Consider the following 20,080-nt stretch of genomic DNA (forward strand, 5'->3'; position numbering starts at 1 on the left):
GTCGAAGGCTACACGCGCCCAGCGAATGACAGGGGGTGCAACGAGCAGCAGTGCGTCTCACACACGCGGCGGTGCGCCCGCCAATTCGGCCGTCACTCTGCTGGGACGCCGGGCGCGCCTCCCCGCGCCGTCCTCGAGGAACTGGCGGTTGCGGAAGGAAGCGCTTTCGTCAAATGCGGCCGAAAACTAACATTTTGTGTGTTGGGAGAAAAGCCGAACGCGAATTCTGCCGTGCTCCTACATTAGATGAGCGCCAACGGCCATACCATGATGAATACACCGGTTCTCGTCCGATCACCGAAGTTAAGCATCATCGGGCCCGGCTAGTACTTGGATGGGTGACCGCCTGGGAAACCCTGGTGCTGTTGGCTCCCTTCCTGTTTTTTTTTTTTTTGTAATGTCGCCAGCCCAATTTTCAAACTACCTTTCTGTTGTGACAAAGATGCTTCCTTAAGCCTTTTAAACTACTGTAATGGTACGAAAATGCAGTAATTAACTCAGTTTGAGGGAGAATGTGCTAACCAAGTTTGCCAAGAAGACTTTGAAAACGACAAAACAGTACGAATCGGCAGGTGATTTCTGAAATACGTCACCGCCTATTGTTGTGTAGGAATGTAGAGTTCCAAATTTGATTTGTAACCACGAATTTATTCCTTAGTCGTCTCGTCTCGTCTCGTCTCGTCTCGTCCCGCAGACGTTTGTCGTGCTTGCGCTGTCATATGGACCACGACCCGAGCGGCAGCGAGCGGCAGTCGAGCAAAGTCGGGACAAGTCGGGACGGGGACAGGGACAGGGATAGGAATGGTGCGAATGCACTGCAAACTACGCAGACACCTGGTGTGAGGCGCGGCGAGGCGAGGCGAGGCGAGGCGAGGAAGCCCACATCGCTACCAGTGGGCCCTCCAGTACGACACTGCCACACCCCGCACAGGCCCTCCGCTGAACACCAGGGACAAGATGCGTCCTCCGCTAGTGTCGAAGGCTGAACGCGCCCAGCGAATGACAGGGGGTGCAACGAGCAGCAGTGCGTCTCACACACGCGGCGGTGCGCCCGCCAATTCGGCCGTCACTCTGCTGGGACGCCGGGCGCGCCTCCCCGCGCCGTCCTCGAGGAACTGGCGGTTGCGGAAGGAAGCGCTTTCGTCAAATGCGGCAGAAAACTAACATTTTGTGTGTTGGGAGAAAAGCCGAACGCGAATTCTGCCGTGCTCCTACATTAGATGAGCGCCAACGGCCATACCATGATGAATACACCGGTTCTCGTCCGATCACCGAAGTTAAGCATCATCGGGCCCGGCTAGTACTTGGATGGGTGACCGCCTGGGAAACCCGGGTGCTGTTGGCTCCCTTCCTGTTTTTTTTTTTTTTGTAATGTCGCCAGCCCAATTTTCAAACTACCTTTCTGTTGTGACAAAGATGCTTCCTTAAGCCTTTTAAACTACTGTAATGGTACGAAAATGCAGTAATTAACTCAGTTTGAGGGAGAATGTGCTAACCAAGTTTGCCAAGAAGACTTTGAAAACGACAAAACAGTACGAATCGGCAGGTGATTTCTGAAATACGTCACCGCCTATTGTTGTGTAGGAATGTAGAGTTCCAAATTTGATTTGAAATTACGAATTTATTCCTTAGTCGTCTCGTCTCGTCTCGTCTCGTCCCGCAGACGTTTGTCGTGCTTGCGCTGTCATATGGACCACGACCCGAGCGACAGCGAGCGGCAGTCGAGCAAAGTCGGGACAAGTCGGGACGGGGACAGGGACAGGGATAGGAATGGTGCGAATGCACTGCAAACTACGCAGACACCTGGTGTGAGAAGAGGCGAGGCGAGGCGAGGCGAGGCGAGGCGAGGAAGCCCACATCGCTACCAGTGGGCCCTCCAGCACGACACTGCCACACCCCGCACAGGCCCTCCGCTGAACACCAGGGACAAGATGCGTCCTCCGCTAGTGTCGAAGGCTGAACGCGCCCAGCGAATGACAGGGGGTGCAACGAGCAGCAGTGCGTCTCACACACGCGGCGGTGCGCCCGCCAATTCGGCCGTCACTCTGCTGGGACGCCGGGCGCGCCTCCCCGCGCCGTCCTCGAGGAACTGGCGGTTGCGGAAGGAAGCGCTTTCGTCAAATGCGGCAGAAAACTAACATTTTGTGTGTTGGGAGAAAAGCCGAACGCGAATTCTGCCGTGCTCCTACATTAGATGAGCGCCAACGGCCATACCATGATGAATACACCGGTTCTCGTCCGATCACCGAAGTTAAGCATCATCGGGCACGGCTAGTACTTGGATGGGTGACCGCCTGGGAAACCCGGGTGCTGTTGGCTCCCTTCCTGTTTTTTTTTTTTTTTTTGTAATGTCGCCAGCCCAATTTTCAAACTACCTTTCTGTTGTGACATAGATGCTTAATTAAGCCTTTTAAACTACTGTAATGGTACGAAAATGCAGTAATTAACTCAGTTTGAGGGAGAATGTGCTAACCAAGTTTGCCAAGAAGACTTTGAAAACGACAAAACAGTACGAATCGGCAGGTGATTTCTGAAATACGTCACAGCCTATTGTTGTGTAGGAATGTAGAGTTCCAAATTTGATTTGTAACCACGAATTTATTCCTTAGTCGTCTCGTCTCGTCTCGTCTCGTCCCGCAGACGTTTGTCGTGCTTGCGCTGTCATATGGACCACGACCCGAGCGGCAGCGAGCGGCAGTCGAGCAAAGTCGGGACAAGTCGGGACGGGGACAGGGACAGGGATAGGAATGGTGCGAATGCACTGCAAACTACGCAGACACCTGGTGTTGGTTGGTGGTTGGTTTGGGGAAGGAGACCAGACAGCGTGGTCATCGGTCTCATGGGATGAGGGAAGGATTGGGAAGGAAGTCGGCCGTGCCCTTTCAGAGGAACCATCCCGGCATTTGCCTGGAGTGATTTAGGGAAATCACGGAAAACCTAAATCAGGATGGCCGGACGCGGGATTGAACCGTCGTCCTCCCGAATGCGAGTCCAGTGTCTAACCACTGCGCCACCCCGCTCGGTACACCTGGTGTGAGAAGAGGCGAGGCGAGGCGAGGCGAGGCGAGGCGAGGAAGCCCACATCGCTACCAGTGGGCCCTCCAGCACGACACTGCCACACCCCGCACAGGCCCTCCGCTGAACACCAGGGACAAGATGCGTCCTCCGCTAGTGTCGAAGGCTACACGCGCCCAGCGAATGACAGGGGGTGCAACGAGCAGCAGTGCGTCTCACACACGCGGCGGTGCGCCCGCCAATTCGGCCGTCACTCTGCTGGGACGCCGGGCGCGCCTCCCCGCGCCGTCCTCGAGGAACTGGCGGTTGCGGAAGGAAGCGCTTTCGTCAAATGCGGCCGAAAACTAACATTTTGTGTGTTGGGAGAAAAGCCGAACGCGAATTCTGCCGTGCTCCTACATTAGATGAGCGCCAACGGCCATACCATGATGAATACACCGGTTCTCGTCCGATCACCGAAGTTAAGCATCATCGGGCCCGGCTAGTACTTGGATGGGTGACCGCCTGGGAAACCCTGGTGCTGTTGGCTCCCTTCCTGTTTTTTTTTTTTTTGTAATGTCGCCAGCCCAATTTTCAAACTACCTTTCTGTTGTGACAAAGATGCTTCCTTAAGCCTTTTAAACTACTGTAATGGTACGAAAATGCAGTAATTAACTCAGTTTGAGGGAGAATGTGCTAACCAAGTTTGCCAAGAAGACTTTGAAAACGACAAAACAGTACGAATCGGCAGGTGATTTCTGAAATACGTCACCGCCTATTGTTGTGTAGGAATGTAGAGTTCCAAATTTGATTTGTAACCACGAATTTATTCCTTAGTCGTCTCGTCTCGTCTCGTCTCGTCCCGCAGACGTTTGTCGTGCTTGCGCTGTCATATGGACCACGACCCGAGCGACAGCGAGCGGCAGTCGAGCAAAGTCGGGACAAGTCGGGACGGGGACAGGGACAGGGATAGGAATGGTGCGAATGCACTGCAAACTACGCAGACACCTGGTGTGAGGCGCGGCGAGGCGAGGCGAGGCGAGGCGAGGAAGCCCACATCGCTACCAGTGGGCCCTCCAGTACGACACTGCCACACCCCGCACAGGCCCTCCGCTGAACACCAGGGACAAGATGCGTCCTCCGCTAGTGTCGAAGGCTGAACGCGCCCAGCGAATGACAGGGGGTGCAACGAGCAGCAGTGCGTCTCACACACGCGGCGGTGCGCCCGCCAATTCGGCCGTCACTCTGCTGGGACGCCGGGCGCGCCTCCCCGCGCCGTCCTCGAGGAACTGGCGGTTGCGGAAGGAAGCGCTTTCGTCAAATGCGGCAGAAAACTAACATTTTGTGTGTTGGGAGAAAAGCCGAACGCGAATTCTGCCGTGCTCCTACATTAGATGAGCGCCAACGGCCATACCATGATGAATACACCGGTTCTCGTCCGATCACCGAAGTTAAGCATCATCGGGCCCGGCTAGTACTTGGATGGGTGACCGCCTGGGAAACCCGGGTGCTGTTGGCTCCCTTCCTGTTTTTTTTTTTTTTGTAATGTCGCCAGCCCAATTTTCAAACTACCTTTCTGTTGTGACAAAGATGCTTCCTTAAGCCTTTTAAACTACTGTAATGGTACGAAAATGCAGTAATTAACTCAGTTTGAGGGAGAATGTGCTAACCAAGTTTGCCAAGAAGACTTTGAAAACGACAAAACAGTACGAATCGGCAGGTGATTTCTGAAATACGTCACCGCCTATTGTTGTGTAGGAATGTAGAGTTCCAAATTTGATTTGTAACCACGAATTTATTCCTTAGTCGTCTCGTCTCGTCTCGTCTCGTCCCGCAGACGTTTGTCGTGCTTGCGCTGTCATATGGACCACGACCCGAGCGACAGCGAGCGGCAGTCGAGCAAAGTCGGGACAAGTCGGGACGGGGACAGGGACAGGGATAGGAATGGTGCGAATGCACTGCAAACTACGCAGACACCTGGTGTGAGAAGAGGCGAGGCGAGGCGAGGCGAGGCGAGGCGAGGAAGCCCACATCGCTACCAGTGGGCCCTCCAGCACGACACTGCCACACCCCGCACAGGCCCTCCGCTGAACACCAGGGACAAGATGCGTCCTCCGCTAGTGTCGAAGGCTGAACGCGCCCAGCGAATGACAGGGGGTGCAACGAGCAGCAGTGCGTCTCACACACGCGGCGGTGCGCCCGCCAATTCGGCCGTCACTCTGCTGGGACGCCGGGCGCGCCTCCCCGCGCCGTCCTCGAGGAACTGGCGGTTGCGGAAGGAAGCGCTTTCGTCAAATGCGGCAGAAAACTAACATTTTGTGTGTTGGGAGAAAAGCCGAACGCGAATTCTGCCGTGCTCCTACATTAGATGAGCGCCAACGGCCATACCATGATGAATACACCGGTTCTCGTCCGATCACCGAAGTTAAGCATCATCGGGCACGGCTAGTACTTGGATGGGTGACCGCCTGGGAAACCCGGGTGCTGTTGGCTCCCTTCCTGTTTTTTTTTTTTTTTTGTAATGTCGCCAGCCCAATTTTCAAACTACCTTTCTGTTGTGACATAGATGCTTAATTAAGCCTTTTAAACTACTGTAATGGTACGAAAATGCAGTAATTAACTCAGTTTGAGGGAGAATGTGCTAACCAAGTTTGCCAAGAAGACTTTGAAAACGACAAAACAGTACGAATCGGCAGGTGATTTCTGAAATACGTCACAGCCTATTGTTGTGTAGGAATGTAGAGTTCCAAATTTGATTTGTAACCACGAATTTATTCCTTAGTCGTCTCGTCTCGTCTCGTCTCGTCCCGCAGACGTTTGTCGTGCTTGCGCTGTCATATGGACCACGACCCGAGCGGCAGCGAGCGGCAGTCGAGCAAAGTCGGGACAAGTCGGGACGGGGACAGGGACAGGGATAGGAATGGTGCGAATGCACTGCAAACTACGCAGACACCTGGTGTTGGTTGGTGGTTGGTTTGGGGAAGGAGACCAGACAGCGTGGTCATCGGTCTCATGGGATGAGGGAAGGATTGGGAAGGAAGTCGGCCGTGCCCTTTCAGAGGAACCATCCCGGCATTTGCCTGGAGTGATTTAGGGAAATCACGGAAAACCTAAATCAGGATGGCCGGACGCGGGATTGAACCGTCGTCCTCCCGAATGCGAGTCCAGTGTCTAACCACTGCGCCACCCCGCTCGGTACACCTGGTGTGAGAAGAGGCGAGGCGAGGCGAGGCGAGGCGAGGCGAGGAAGCCCACATCGCTACCAGTGGGCCCTCCAGCACGACACTGCCACACCCCGCACAGGCCCTCCGCTGAACACCAGGGACAAGATGCGTCCTCCGCTAGTGTCGAAGGCTACACGCGCCCAGCGAATGACAGGGGGTGCAACGAGCAGCAGTGCGTCTCACACACGCGGCGGTGCGCCCGCCAATTCGGCCGTCACTCTGCTGGGACGCCGGGCGCGCCTCCCCGCGCCGTCCTCGAGGAACTGGCGGTTGCGGAAGGAAGCGCTTTCGTCAAATGCGGCCGAAAACTAACATTTTGTGTGTTGGGAGAAAAGCCGAACGCGAATTCTGCCGTGCTCCTACATTAGATGAGCGCCAACGGCCATACCATGATGAATACACCGGTTCTCGTCCGATCACCGAAGTTAAGCATCATCGGGCCCGGCTAGTACTTGGATGGGTGACCGCCTGGGAAACCCTGGTGCTGTTGGCTCCCTTCCTGTTTTTTTTTTTTTTTGTAATGTCGCCAGCCCAATTTTCAAACTACCTTTCTGTTGTGACAAAGATGCTTCCTTAAGCCTTTTAAACTACTGTAATGGTACGAAAATGCAGTAATTAACTCAGTTTGAGGGAGAATGTGCTAACCAAGTTTGCCAAGAAGACTTTGAAAACGACAAAACAGTACGAATCGGCAGGTGATTTCTGAAATACGTCACCGCCTATTGTTGTGTAGGAATGTAGAGTTCCAAATTTGATTTGTAACCACGAATTTATTCCTTAGTCGTCTCGTCTCGTCTCGTCTCGTCCCGCAGACGTTTGTCGTGCTTGCGCTGTCATATGGACCACGACCCGAGCGACAGCGAGCGGCAGTCGAGCAAAGTCGGGACAAGTCGGGACGGGGACAGGGACAGGGATAGGAATGGTGCGAATGCACTGCAAACTACGCAGACACCTGGTGTGAGAAGAGGCGAGGCGAGGCGAGGCGAGGCGAGGCGAGGAAGCCCACATCGCTACCAGTGGGCCCTCCAGCACGACACTGCCACACCCCGCACAGGCCCTCCGCTGAACACCAGGGACAAGATGCGTCCTCCGCTAGTGTCGAAGGCTGAACGCGCCCAGCGAATGACAGGGGGTGCAACGAGCAGCAGTGCGTCTCACACACGCGGCGGTGCGCCCGCCAATTCGGCCGTCACTCTGCTGGGACGCCGGGCGCGCCTCCCCGCGCCGTCCTCGAGGAACTGGCGGTTGCGGAAGGAAGCGCTTTCGTCAAATGCGGCAGAAAACTAACATTTTGTGTGTTGGGAGAAAAGCCGAACGCGAATTCTGCCGTGCTCCTACATTAGATGAGCGCCAACGGCCATACCATGATGAATACACCGGTTATCGTCCGATCACCGAAGTTAAGCATCATCGGGCCCGGCTAGTACTTGGATGGGTGACCGCCTGGGAAACCCGGGTGCTGTTGGCTCCCTTCCTGTTTTTTTTTTTTTTTGTAATGTCGCCAGCCCAATTTTCAAACTACCTTTCTGTTGTGACAAAGATGCTTCCTTAAGCCTTTTAAACTACTGTAATGGTACGAAAATGCAGTAATTAACTCAGTTTGAGGGAGAATGTGCTAACCAAGTTTGCCAAGAAGACTTTGAAAACGACAAAACAGTACGAATCGGCAGGTGATTTCTGAAATACGTCACCGCCTATTGTTGTGTAGGAATGTAGAGTTCCAAATTTGATTTGTAACCACGAATTTATTCCTTAGTCGTCTCGTCTCGTCTCGTCTCGTCCCGCAGACGTTTGTCGTGCTTGCGCTGTCATATGGACCACGACCCGAGCGACAGCGAGCGGCAGTCGAGCAAAGTCGGGACAAGTCGGGACGGGGACAGGGACAGGGATAGGAATGGTGCGAATGCACTGCAAACTACGCAGACACCTGGTGTGAGAAGAGGCGAGGCGAGGCGAGGCGAGGCGAGGCGAGGAAGCCCACATCGCTACCAGTGGGCCCTCCAGCACGACACTGCCACACCCCGCACAGGCCCTCCGCTGAACACCAGGGACAAGATGCGTCCTCCGCTAGTGTCGAAGGCTACACGCGCCCAGCGAATGACAGGGGGTGCAACGAGCAGCAGTGCGTCTCACACACGCGGCGGTGCGCCCGCCAATTCGGCCGTCACTCTGCTGGGACGCCGGGCGCGCCTCCCCGCGCCGTCCTCGAGGAACTGGCGGTTGCGGAAGGAAGCGCTTTCGTCAAATGCGGCCGAAAACTAACATTTTGTGTGTTGGGAGAAAAGCCGAACGCGAATTCTGCCGTGCTCCTACATTAGATGAGCGCCAACGGCCATACCATGATGAATACACCGGTTCTCGTCCGATCACCGAAGTTAAGCATCATCGGGCACGGCTAGTACTTGGATGGGTGACCGCCTGGGAAACCCGGTTGCTGTTGGCTCCCTTCCTGTTTTTTTTTTTTTTGTAATGTCGCCAGCCCAATTTTCAAACTACCTTTCTGTTGTGACAAAGATGCTTCCTTAAGCCTTTTAAACTACTGTAATGGTACGAAAATGCAGTAATTAACTCAGTTTGAGGGAGAATGTGCTAACCAAGTTTGCCAAGAAGACTTTGAAAACGACAAAACAGTACGAATCGGCAGGTGATTTCTGAAATACGTCACCGCCTATTGTTGTGTAGGAATGTAGAGTTCCAAATTTGATTTGTAACCACGAATTTATTCCTTAGTCGTCTCGTCTCGTCTCGTCTCGTCCCGCAGACGTTTGTCGTGCTTGCGCTGTCATATGGACCACGACCCGAGCGGCAGCGAGCGGCAGTCGAGCAAAGTCGGGACAAGTCGGGACGGGGACAGGGATAGGGATAGGAATGGTGCGAATGCACTGCAAACTACGCAGACACCTGGTGTTGGTTGGTGGTTGGTTTGGGGAAGGAGACCAGACAGCGTGGTCATCGGTCTCATGGGATGAGGGAAGGATTGGGAAGGAAGTCGGCCGTGCCCTTTCAGAGGAACCATCCCGGCATTTGCCTGGAGTGATTTAGGGAAATCACGGAAAACCTAAATCAGGATGGCCGGACGCGGGATTGAACCGTCGTCCTCCCGAATGCGAGTCCAGTGTCTAACCACTGCGCCACCCCGCTCGGTACACCTGGTGTGAGAAGAGGCGATTCGAGGCGAGGCGAGGCGAGGCGAGGAAGCCCACATCGCTACCAGTGGGCCCTCCAGCACGACACTGCCACACCCCGCACAGGCCCTCCGCTGAACACCAGGGACAAGATGCGTCCTCCGCTAGTGTCGAAGGCTACACGCGCCCAGCGAATGACAGGGGGTGCAACGAGCAGCAGTGCGTCTCACACACGCGGCGGTGCGCCCGCCAATTCGGCCGTCACTCTGCTGGGACGCCGGGCGCGCCTCCCCGCGCCGTCCTCGAGGAACTGGCGGTTGCGGAAGGAAGCGCTTTCGTCAAATGCGGCCGAAAACTAACATTTTGTGTGTTGGGAGAAAAGCCGAACGCGAATTCTGCCGTGCTCCTACATTAGATGAGCGCCAACGGCCATACCATGATGAATACACCGGTTCTCGTCCGATCACCGAAGTTAAGCATCATCGGGCCCGGCTAGTACTTGGATGGGTGACCGCCTGGGAAACCCTGGTGCTGTTGGCTCCCTTCCTGTTTTTTTTTTTTTGTAATGTCGCCAGCCCAATTTTCAAACTACCTTTCTGTTGTGACAAAGATGCTTCCTTAAGCCTTTTAAACTACTGTAATGGTACGAAAATGCAGTAATTAACTCAGTTTGAGGGAGAATGTGCTAACCAAGTTTGCCAAGAAGACTTTGAAAACGACAAAACAGTACGAATCGGCAGGTGATTTCTGAAATACGTCACCGCCTATTGTTGTGTAGGAATGTAGAGTTCCAAATTTGATTTGTAACCACGAATTTATTCCTTAGTCGTCTCGTCTCGTCTCGTCTCGTCTCGTCCCGCAGACGTTTGTCGTGCTTGCGCTGTCATATGGACCACGACCCGAGCGGCAGCGAGCGGCAGTCGAGCAAAGTCGGGACAAGTCGGGACGGGGACAGGGACAGGGATAGGAATGGTGCGAATGCACTGCAAACTACGCAGACACCTGGTGTGAGAAGAGGCGCGGCGAGGCGAGGCGAGGCGAGGCGAGGAAGCCCACATCGCTACCAGTGGGCCCTCCAGTACGACACTGCCACACCCCGCACAGGCCCTCCGCTGAACACCAGGGACAAGATGCGTCCTCCGCTAGTGTCGAAGGCTGAACGCGCCCAGCGAATGACAGGGGGTGCAACGAGCAGCAGTGCGTCTCACACACGCGGCGGTGCGCCCGCCAATTCGGCCGTCACTCTGCTGGGACGCCGGGCGCGCCTCCCCGCGCCGTCCTCGAGGAACTGGCGGTTGCGGAAGGAAGCGCTTTCGTCAAATGCGGCAGAAAACTAACATTTTGTGTGTTGGGAGAAAAGCCGAACGCGAATTCTGCCGTGCTCCTACATTAGATGAGCGCCAACGGCCATACCATGATGAATACACCGGTTCTCGTCCGATCACCGAAGTTAAGCATCATCGGGCCCGGCTAGTACTTGGATGGGTGACCGCCTGGGAAACCCGGGTGCTGTTGGCTCCCTTCCTGTTTTTTTTTTTTTTTGTAATGTCGCCAGCCCAATTTTCAAACTACCTTTCTGTTGTGACAAAGATGCTTCCTTAAGCCTTTTAAACTACTGTAATGGTACGAAAATGCAGTAATTAACTCAGTTTGAGGGAGAATGTGCTAACCAAGTTTGCCAAGAAGACTTTGAAAACGACAAAACAGTACGAATCGGCAGGTGATTTCTGAAATACGTCACCGCCTATTGTTGTGTAGGAATGTAGAGTTCCAAATTTGATTTGTAACCACGAATTTATTCCTTAGTCGTCTCGTCTCGTCTCGTCTCGTCCCGCAGACGTTTGTCGTGCTTGCGCTGTCATATGGACCACGACCCGAGCGACAGCGAGCGGCAGTCGAGCAAAGTCGGGACAAGTCGGGACGGGGACAGGGACAGGGATAGGAATGGTGCGAATGCACTGCAAACTACGCAGACACCTGGTGTGAGAAGAGGCGAGGCGAGGCGAGGCGAGGCGAGGCGAGGAAGCCCACATCGCTACCAGTGGGCCCTCCAGCACGACACTGCCACACCCCGCACAGGCCCTCCGCTGAACACCAGGGACAAGATGCGTCCTCCGCTAGTGTCGAAGGCTGAACGCGCCCAGCGAATGACAGGGGGTGCAACGAGCAGCAGTGCGTCTCACACACGCGGCGGTGCGCCCGCCAATTCGGCCGTCACTCTGCTGGGACGCCGGGCGCGCCTCCCCGCGCCGTCCTCGAGGAACTGGCGGTTGCGGAAGGAAGCGCTTTCGTCAAATGCGGCAGAAAACTAACATTTTGTGTGTTGGGAGAAAAGCCGAACGCGAATTCTGCCGTGCTCCTACATTAGATGAGCGCCAACGGCCATACCATGATGAATACACCGTTTATCGTCCGATCACCGAAGTTAAGCATCATCGGGCCCGGCTAGTACTTGGATGGGTGACCGCCTGGGAAACCCGGGTGCTGTTGGCTCCCTTCCTGTTTTTTTTTTTTTTTGTAATGTCGCCAGCCCAATTTTCAAACTACCTTTCTGTTGTGACAAAGATGCTTCCTTAAGCCTTTTAAACTACTGTAATGGTACGAAAATGCAGTAATTAACTCAGTTTGAGGGAGAATGTGCTAACCAAGTTTGCCAAGAAGACTTTGAAAACGACAAAACAGTACGAATCGGCAGGTGATTTCTGAAATACGTCACCGCCTATTGTTGTGTAGGAATGTAGAGTTCCAAATTTGATTTGTAACCACGAATTTATTCCTTAGTCGTCTCGTCTCGTCTCGTCTCGTCTCGTCCCGCAGACGTTTGTCGTGCTTGCGCTGTCATATGGACCACGACCCGAGCGGCAGCGAGCGGCAGTCGAGCGAAGTCGGGACAAGTCGGGACGGGGACAGGGACAGGGATAGGAATGGTGCGAATGCACTGCAAACTACGCAGACACCTGGTGTGAGAAGAGGCGAGGCGAGGCGAGGCGAGGCGAGGCGAGGAAGCCCACATCGCTACCAGTGGGCCCTCCAGCACGACACTGCCACACCCCGCACAGGCCCTCCGCTGAACACCAGGGACAAGATGCGTCCTCCGCTAGTGTCGAAGGCTACACGCGCCCAGCGAATGACAGGGGGTGCAACGAGCAGCAGTGCGTCTCACACACGCGGCGGTGCGCCCGCCAATTCGGCCGTCACTCTGCTGGGACGCCGGGCGCGCCTCCCCGCGCCGTCCTCGAGGAACTGGCGGTTGCGGAAGGAAGCGCTTTCGTCAAATGCGGCCGAAAACTAACATTTTGTGTGTTGGGAGAAAAGCCGAACGCGAATTCTGCCGTGCTCCTACATTAGATGAGCGCCAACGGCCATACCATGATGAATACACCGGTTCTCGTCCGATCACCGAAGTTAAGCATCATCGGGCACGGCTAGTACTTGGATGGGTGACCGCCTGGGAAACCCGGTTGCTGTTGGCTCCCTTCCTGTTTTTTTTTTTTTTGTAATGTCGCCAGCCCAATTTTCAAACTACCTTTCTGTTGTGACAAAGATGCTTCCTTAAGCCTTTTAAACTACTGTAATGGTACGAAAATGCAGTAATTAACTCAGTTTGAGGGAGAATGTGCTAACCAAGTTTGCCAAGAAGACTTTGAAAACGACAAAACAGTACGAATCGGCAGGTGATTTCTGAAATACGTCACCGCCTATTGTTGTGTAGGAATGTAGAGTTCCAAATTTGATTTGTAACCACGAATTTATTCCATAGTCGTCTCGTCTCGTCTCGTCCCGCAGACGTTTGTCGTGCTTGCGCTGTCATATGGACCACGACCCGAGCGGCAGCGAGCGGCAGTCGAGCAAAGTCGGGACAAGTCGGGACGGGGACAGGGACAGGGATAGGAATGGTGCGAATGCACTGCAAACTACGCAGACACCTGGTGTGAGAAGAGGCGAGGCGAGGCGAGACGAGGCGAGGCGAGGCGAGGCGAGGCGAGGAAGCCCACATCGCTACCAGTGGGCCCTCCAGCACGACACTGCCACACCCCGCACAGGCCCTCCGCTGAACACCAGGGACAAGATGCGTCCTCCGCTAGTGTCGAAGGCTGAACGCGCCCAGCGAATGACAGGGGGTGCAACGAGCAGCAGTGCGTCTCACACACGCGGCGGTGCGCCCGCCAATTCGGCCGTCACTCTGCTGGGACGCCGGGCGCGCCTCCCCGCGCCGTCCTCGAGGAACTGGCGGTTGCGGAAGGAAGCGCTTTCGTCAAATGCGGCAGAAAACTAACATTTTGTGTGTTGGGAGAAAAGCCGAACGCGAATTCTGCCGTGCTCCTACATTAGATGAGCGCCAACGGCCATACCATGATGAATACACCGGTTCTCGTCCGATCACCGAAGTTAAGCATCATCGGGCCCGGCTAGTACTTGGATGGGTGACCGCCTGGGAAACCTGGGTGCTGTTGGCTCCCTTCCTGTTTTTTTTTTTTTGTAATGTCGCCAGCCCAATTTTCAAACTACCTTTCTGTTGTGACAAAGATGCTTCCTTAAGCCTTTTAAACTACTGTAATGGTACGAAAATGCAGTAATTAACTCAGTTTGAGGGAGAATGTGCTAACCAAGTTTGCCAAGAAGACTTTGAAAACGACAAAACAGTACGAATCGGCAGGTGATTTCTGAAATACGTCACCGCCTATTGTTGTGTAGGAATGTAGAGTTCCAAATTTGATTTGTAACCACGAATTTATTCCTTAGTCGTCTCGTCTCGTCTCGTCTCGTCCCGCAGACGTTTGTCGTGCTTGCGCTGTCATATGGACCACGACCCGAGCGACAGCGAGCGGCAGTCGAGCAAAGTCGGGACAAGTCGGGACGGGGACAGGGACAGGGATAGGAATGGTGCGAATGCACTGCAAACTACGCAGACACCTGGTGTGAGAAGAGGCGAGGCGAGGCGAGGCGAGGCGAGGCGAGGAAGCCCACATCGCTACCAGTGGGCCCTCCAGCACGACACTGCCACACCCCGCACAGGCCCTCCGCTGAACACCAGGGACAAGATGCGTCCTCCGCTAGTGTCGAAGGCTGAACGCGCCCAGCGAATGACAGGGGGTGCAACGAGCAGCAGTGCGTCTCACACACGCGGCGGTGCGCCCGCCAATTCGGCCGTCACTCTGCTGGGACGCCGGGCGCGCCTCCCCGCGCCGTCCTCGAGGAACTGGCGGTTGCGGAAGGAAGCGCTTTCGTCAAATGCGGCAGAAAACTAACATTTTGTGTGTTGGGAGAAAAGCCGAACGCGAATTCTGCCGTGCTCCTACATTAGATGAGCGCCAACGGCCATACCATGATGAATACACCGGTTATCGTCCGATCACCGAAGTTAAGCATCATCGGGCCCGGCTAGTACTTGGATGGGTGACCGCCTGGGAAACCCGGGTGCTGTTGGCTCCCTTCCTGTTTTTTTTTTTTTGTAATGTCGCCAGCCCAATTTTCAAACTACCTTTCTGTTGTGACAAAGATGCTTCCTTAAGCCTTTTAAACTACTGTAATGGTACGAAAATGCAGTAATTAACTCAGTTTGAGGGAGAATGTGCTAACCAAGTTTGCCAAGAAGACTTTGAAAACGACAAAACAGTACGAATCGGCAGGTGATTTCTGAAATACGTCACCGCCTATTGTTGTGTAGGAATGTAGAGTTCCAAATTTGATTTGTAACCACGAATTTATTCCATAGTCGTCTCGTCTCGTCTCGTCTCGTCCCGCAGACGTTTGTCGTGCTTGCGCTGTCATATGGACCACGACCCGAGCGGCAGCGAGCGGCAGTCGAGCAAAGTCGGGACAAGTCGGGACGGGGACAGGGACAGGGATAGGAATGGTGCGAATGCACTGCAAACTACGCAGACACCTGGTGTGAGGCGCGGCGAGGCGAGGCGAGGCGAGGCGAGGAAGCCCACATCGCTACCAGTGGGCCCTCCAGTACGACACTGCCACACCCCGCACAGGCCCTCCGCTGAACACCAGGGACAAGATGCGTCCTCCGCTAGTGTCGAAGGCTGAACGCGCCCAGCGAATGACAGGGGGTGCAACGAGCAGCAGTGCGTCTCACACACGCGGCGGTGCGCCCGCCAATTCGGCCGTCACTCTGCTGGGACGCCGGGCGCGCCTCCCCGCGCCGTCCTCGAGGAACTGGCGGTTGCGGAAGGAAGCGCTTTCGTCAAATGCGGCAGAAAACTAACATTTTGTGTGTTGGGAGAAAAGCCGAACGCGAATTCTGCCGTGCTCCTACATTAGATGAGCGCCAACGGCCATACCATGATGAATACACCGGTTCTCGTCCGATCACCGAAGTTAAGCATCATCGGGCCCGGCTAGTACTTGGATGGGTGACCGCCTGGGAAACCCGGGTGCTGTTGGCTCCCTTCCTGTTTTTTTTTTTTTTGTAATGTCGCCAGCCCAATTTTCAAACTACCTTTCTGTTGTGACAAAGATGCTTCCTTAAGCCTTTTAAACTACTGTAATGGTACGAAAATGCAGTAATTAACTCAGTTTGAGGGAGAATGTGCTAACCAAGTTTGCCAAGAAGACTTTGAAAACGACAAAACAGTACGAATCGGCAGGTGATTTCTGAAATACGTCACCGCATATTGTTGTGTAGGAATGTAGAGTTCCAAATTTGATTTGTAACCACGAATTTATTCCTTAGTCGTCTCGTCTCGTCTCGTCTCGTCTCGTCCCGCAGACGTTTGTCGTGCTTGCGCTGTCATATGGACCACGACCCGAGCGGCAGCGAGCGGCAGTCGAGCAAAGTCGGGACAAGTCGGGACGGGGACAGGGACAGGGATAGGAATGGTGCGAATGCACTGCAAACTACGCAGACACCTGGTGTGAGGCGCGGCGAGGCGAGGCGAGGCGAGGCGAGGAAGCCCACATCGCTACCAGTGGGCCCTCCAGTACGACACTGCCACACCCCGCACAGGCCCTCCGCTGAACACCAGGGACAAGATGCGTCCTCCGCTAGTGTCGAAGGCTGAACGCGCCCAGCGAATGACAGGGGGTGCAACGAGCAGCAGTGCGTCTCACACACGCGGCGGTGCGCCCGCCAATTCGGCCGTCACTCTGCTGGGACGCCGGGCGCGCCTCCCCGCGCCGTCCTCGAGGAACTGGCGGTTGCGGAAGGAAGCGCTTTCGTCAAATGCGGCAGAAAACTAACATTTTGTGTGTTGGGAGAAAAGCCGAACGCGAATTCTGCCGTGCTCCTACATTAGATGAGCGCCAACGGCCATACCATGATGAATACACCGGTTCTCGTCCGATCACCGAAGTTAAGCATCATCGGGCCCGGCTAGTACTTGGATGGGTGACCGCCTGGGAAACCCGGGTGCTGTTGGCTCCCTTCCTGTTTTTTTTTTTTTTTGTAATGTCGCCAGCCCAATTTTCAAACTACCTTTCTGTTGTGACAAAGATGCTTCCTTAAGCCTTTTAAACTACTGTAATGGTACGAAAATGCAGTAATTAACTCAGTTTGAGGGAGAATGTGCTAACCAAGTTTGCCAAGAAGACTTTGAAAACGACAAAACAGTACGAATCGGCAGGTGATTTCTGAAATACGTCACCGCCTATTGTTGTGTAGGAATGTAGAGTTCCAAATTTGATTTGTAACCACGAATTTATTCCTTAGTCGTCTCGTCTCGTCTCGTCTCGTCCCGCAGACGTTTGTCGTGCTTGCGCTGTCATATGGACCACGACCCGAGCGACAGCGAGCGGCAGTCGAGCAAAGTCGGGACAAGTCGGGACGGGGACAGGGACAGGGATAGGAATGGTGCGAATGCACTGCAAACTACGCAGACACCTGGTGTGAGAAGAGGCGAGGCGAGGCGAGGCGAGGCGAGGAAGCCCACATCGCTACCAGTGGGCCCTCCAGCACGACACTGCCACACCCCGCACAGGCCCTCCGCTGAACACCAGGGACAAGATGCGTCCTCCGCTAGTGTCGAAGGCTGAACGCGCCCAGCGAATGACAGGGGGTGCAACGAGCAGAAGTGCGTCTCACACACGCGGCGGTGCGCCCGCCAATTCGGCCGTCACTCTGCTGGGACGCCGGGCGCGCCTCCCCGCGCCGTCCTCGAGGAACTGGCGGTTGCGGAAGGAAGCGCTTTCGTCAAATGCGGCAGAAAACTAACATTTTGTGTGTTGGGAGTAAAGCCGAACGCGAATTCTGCCGTGCTCCTACATTAGATGAGCGCCAACGGCCATACCATGATGAATACACCGGTTATCGTCCGATCACCGAAGTTAAGCATCATCGGGCCCGGCTAGTACTTGGATGGGTGACCGCCTGGGAAACCCGGGTGCTGTTGGCTCCCTTCCTGTTTTTTTTTTTTTTGTAATGTCGCCAGCCCAATTTTCAAACTACCTTTCTGTTGTGACAAAGATGCTTCCTTAAGCCTTTTAAACTACTGTAATGGTACGAAAATGCAGTAATTAACTCAGTTTGAGGGAGAATGTGCTAACCAAGTTTGCCAAGAAGACTTTGAAAACGACAAAACAGTACGAATCGGCAGGTGATTTCTGAAATACGTCACCGCCTATTGTTGTGTAGGAATGTAGAGTTCCAAATTTGATTTGTAACCACGAATTTATTCCTTAGTCGTCTCGTCTCGTCTCGTCTCGTCCCGCAGACGTTTGTCGTGCTTGCGCTGTCATATGGACCACGACCCGAGCGACAGCGAGCGGCAGTCGAGCAAAGTCGGGACAAGTCGGGACGGGGACAGGGACAGGGATAGGAATGGTGCGAATGCACTGCAAACTACGCAGACACCTGGTGTGAGAAGAGGCGAGGCGAGGCGAGGCGAGGCGAGGCGAGGAAGCCCACATCGCTACCAGTGGGCCCTCCAGCACGACACTGCCACACCCCGCACAGGCCCTCCGCTGAACACCAGGGACAAGATGCGTCCTCCGCTAGTGTCGAAGGCTACACGCGCCCAGCGAATGACAGGGGGTGCAACGAGCAGCAGTGCGTCTCACACACGCGGAGGTGCGCCCGCCAATTCGGCCGTCACTCTGCTGGGACGCCGGGCGCGCCTCCCCGCGCCGTCCTCGAGGAACTGGCGGTTGCGGAAGGAAGCGCTTTCGTCAAATGCGGCCGAAAACTAACATTTTGTGTGTTGGGAGAAAAGCCGAACGCGAATTCTGCCGTGCTCCTACATTAGATGAGCGCCAACGGCCATACCATGATGAATACACCGGTTCTCGTCCGATCACCAAAGTTAAGCATCATCGGGCACGGCTAGTACTTGGATGGGTGACCGCCTGGGAAACCCGGGTGCTGTTGGCTCCCTTCCTGTTTTTTTTTTTTTTTTGTTATGTCGCCAGCCCAATTTTCAAACTACCTTTCTGTTGTGACAAAGATGCTTCCTTAAGCCTTTTAAACTACTGTAATGGTACGAAAATGCAGTAATTAACTCAGTTTGAGGGAGAATGTGCTAACCAAGTTTGCCAAGAAGACTTTGAAAACGACAAAACAGTACGAATCGGCAGGTGATTTCTGAAATACGTCACCGCCTATTGTTGTGTAGGAATGTAGAGTTCCAAATTTGATTTGTAACCACGAATTTATTCCATAGTCGTCTCGTCTCGTCTCGTCTCGTCCCGCAGACGTTTGTCGTGCTTGCGCTGTCATATGGACCACGACCCGAGCGGCAGCGAGCGGCAGTCGAGCAAAGTCGGGACAAGTCGGGACGGGGACAGGGACAGGGATAGGAATGGTGCGAATGCACTGCAAACTACGCAGACACCTGGTGTGAGAAGAGGCGAGGCGAGGCGAGGCGAGGCGAGGCGAGGCGAGGAAGCCCACATCGCTACCAGTGGGCCCTCCAGCACGACACTGCCACACCCCGCACAGGCCCTCCGCTGAACACCAGGGACAAGATGCGTCCTCCGCTAGTGTCGAAGGCTACACGCGCCCAGCGAATGACAGGGGGTGCAACGAGCAGCAGTGCGTCTCACACACGCGGCGGTGCGCCCGCCAATTCGGCCATCACTCTGCTGGGACGCCGGGCGCGCCTCCCCGCGCCGTCCTCGAGGAACTGGCGGTTGCGGAAGGAAGCGCTTTCGTCAAATGCGGCCGAAAACTAACATTTTGTGTGTTGGGAGAAAAGCCGAACGCGAATTCTGCCGTGCTCCTACATTAGATGAGCGCCAACGGCCATACCATGATGAATACACCGGTTCTCGTCCGATCGCCGAAGTTAAGCATCATCGGGCCCGTCTAGTATTTGGATGGGTGACCGCCTGGGAAACCCGGGTGCTGTTGGCTCCCTTCCTGTTTTTTTTTTTTTTTGTAATGTCGCCAGCCCAATTTTCAAACTACCTTTCTGTTGTGACAAAGATGCTTCCTTAAGCCTTTTAAACTACTGTAATGGTACGAAAATGCAGTAATTAACTCAGTTTGAGGGAGAATGTGCTAACCAAGTTTGCCAAGAAGACTTTGAAAACGACAAAACAGTACGAATCGGCAGGTGATTTCTGAAATACGTGACCGCCTATTGTTGTGTAGGAATGTAGAGTTCCAAATTTGATTTGTAACCACGAATTTATTCCTTAGTCGTCTCGTCTCGTCTCGTCTCGTCTCGTCCCGCAGACGTTTGTCGTGCTTGCGCTGTCATATGGACCACGACCCGAGCGGCAGCGAGCGGCAGTCGAGCAAAGTCGGGACAAGTCGGGACGGGGACAGGGACAGGGATAGGAATGGTGCGA

At 54.6% G+C, this 20,080-nt stretch overlaps 20 non-coding genes across 20 annotated transcripts; all 20 read left to right on the plus strand.

The window, feature by feature from the left end:
• Nucleotides 1-252: 252 nt before the first annotated feature.
• Nucleotides 253-371, plus strand: LOC126102556 (5S ribosomal RNA). Its single transcript, XR_007522856.1, has one exon. It is a non-coding gene; the product is annotated as a 5S ribosomal RNA (ribosomal RNA).
• An 855-nt stretch (nt 372-1,226) lies between these two features.
• On the plus strand, nt 1,227-1,345 carry LOC126102773 (5S ribosomal RNA). The gene has a single exon (XR_007523047.1). It is a non-coding gene; the product is annotated as a 5S ribosomal RNA (ribosomal RNA).
• Nucleotides 1,346-2,200: 855 nt separating this feature from the next.
• On the plus strand, nt 2,201-2,319 carry LOC126101770 (5S ribosomal RNA). The gene has a single exon (XR_007522489.1). It is a non-coding gene; the product is annotated as a 5S ribosomal RNA (ribosomal RNA).
• Nucleotides 2,320-3,425: 1,106 nt separating this feature from the next.
• Nucleotides 3,426-3,544, plus strand: LOC126102577 (5S ribosomal RNA). Its single transcript, XR_007522868.1, has one exon. It is a non-coding gene; the product is annotated as a 5S ribosomal RNA (ribosomal RNA).
• Nucleotides 3,545-4,394: 850 nt separating this feature from the next.
• LOC126102776 (5S ribosomal RNA) lies at nt 4,395-4,513 on the plus strand. Its single transcript, XR_007523049.1, has one exon. It is a non-coding gene; the product is annotated as a 5S ribosomal RNA (ribosomal RNA).
• Nucleotides 4,514-5,368: 855 nt separating this feature from the next.
• Nucleotides 5,369-5,487, plus strand: LOC126101771 (5S ribosomal RNA). The gene has a single exon (XR_007522490.1). It is a non-coding gene; the product is annotated as a 5S ribosomal RNA (ribosomal RNA).
• Nucleotides 5,488-6,592: 1,105 nt separating this feature from the next.
• LOC126102590 (5S ribosomal RNA) lies at nt 6,593-6,711 on the plus strand. Its single transcript, XR_007522879.1, has one exon. It is a non-coding gene; the product is annotated as a 5S ribosomal RNA (ribosomal RNA).
• Nucleotides 6,712-7,567: 856 nt separating this feature from the next.
• LOC126101912 (5S ribosomal RNA) lies at nt 7,568-7,686 on the plus strand. The gene has a single exon (XR_007522619.1). It is a non-coding gene; the product is annotated as a 5S ribosomal RNA (ribosomal RNA).
• Nucleotides 7,687-8,542: 856 nt separating this feature from the next.
• Nucleotides 8,543-8,661, plus strand: LOC126101885 (5S ribosomal RNA). Its single transcript, XR_007522595.1, has one exon. It is a non-coding gene; the product is annotated as a 5S ribosomal RNA (ribosomal RNA).
• Nucleotides 8,662-9,764: 1,103 nt separating this feature from the next.
• Nucleotides 9,765-9,883, plus strand: LOC126102603 (5S ribosomal RNA). Its single transcript, XR_007522891.1, has one exon. It is a non-coding gene; the product is annotated as a 5S ribosomal RNA (ribosomal RNA).
• Nucleotides 9,884-10,742: 859 nt separating this feature from the next.
• LOC126102777 (5S ribosomal RNA) lies at nt 10,743-10,861 on the plus strand. The gene has a single exon (XR_007523050.1). It is a non-coding gene; the product is annotated as a 5S ribosomal RNA (ribosomal RNA).
• An 856-nt stretch (nt 10,862-11,717) lies between these two features.
• Nucleotides 11,718-11,836, plus strand: LOC126102080 (5S ribosomal RNA). The gene has a single exon (XR_007522773.1). It is a non-coding gene; the product is annotated as a 5S ribosomal RNA (ribosomal RNA).
• Nucleotides 11,837-12,697: 861 nt separating this feature from the next.
• LOC126101887 (5S ribosomal RNA) lies at nt 12,698-12,816 on the plus strand. The gene has a single exon (XR_007522597.1). It is a non-coding gene; the product is annotated as a 5S ribosomal RNA (ribosomal RNA).
• Nucleotides 12,817-13,681: 865 nt separating this feature from the next.
• On the plus strand, nt 13,682-13,800 carry LOC126102942 (5S ribosomal RNA). Its single transcript, XR_007523194.1, has one exon. It is a non-coding gene; the product is annotated as a 5S ribosomal RNA (ribosomal RNA).
• Nucleotides 13,801-14,654: 854 nt separating this feature from the next.
• Nucleotides 14,655-14,773, plus strand: LOC126101913 (5S ribosomal RNA). The gene has a single exon (XR_007522620.1). It is a non-coding gene; the product is annotated as a 5S ribosomal RNA (ribosomal RNA).
• An 849-nt stretch (nt 14,774-15,622) lies between these two features.
• LOC126102778 (5S ribosomal RNA) lies at nt 15,623-15,741 on the plus strand. Its single transcript, XR_007523051.1, has one exon. It is a non-coding gene; the product is annotated as a 5S ribosomal RNA (ribosomal RNA).
• Nucleotides 15,742-16,596: 855 nt separating this feature from the next.
• On the plus strand, nt 16,597-16,715 carry LOC126102779 (5S ribosomal RNA). Its single transcript, XR_007523052.1, has one exon. It is a non-coding gene; the product is annotated as a 5S ribosomal RNA (ribosomal RNA).
• An 851-nt stretch (nt 16,716-17,566) lies between these two features.
• LOC126101914 (5S ribosomal RNA) lies at nt 17,567-17,685 on the plus strand. The gene has a single exon (XR_007522621.1). It is a non-coding gene; the product is annotated as a 5S ribosomal RNA (ribosomal RNA).
• Nucleotides 17,686-18,540: 855 nt separating this feature from the next.
• On the plus strand, nt 18,541-18,659 carry LOC126101986 (5S ribosomal RNA). Its single transcript, XR_007522688.1, has one exon. It is a non-coding gene; the product is annotated as a 5S ribosomal RNA (ribosomal RNA).
• An 862-nt stretch (nt 18,660-19,521) lies between these two features.
• On the plus strand, nt 19,522-19,640 carry LOC126101989 (5S ribosomal RNA). The gene has a single exon (XR_007522690.1). It is a non-coding gene; the product is annotated as a 5S ribosomal RNA (ribosomal RNA).
• Nucleotides 19,641-20,080: the final 440 nt, after the last annotated feature.

Source organism: Schistocerca cancellata, chromosome 9 (assembly GCF_023864275.1).
Source record: "Schistocerca cancellata isolate TAMUIC-IGC-003103 chromosome 9, iqSchCanc2.1, whole genome shotgun sequence".
Taxonomy (NCBI): Eukaryota; Metazoa; Arthropoda; class Insecta; order Orthoptera; family Acrididae; genus Schistocerca; species Schistocerca cancellata.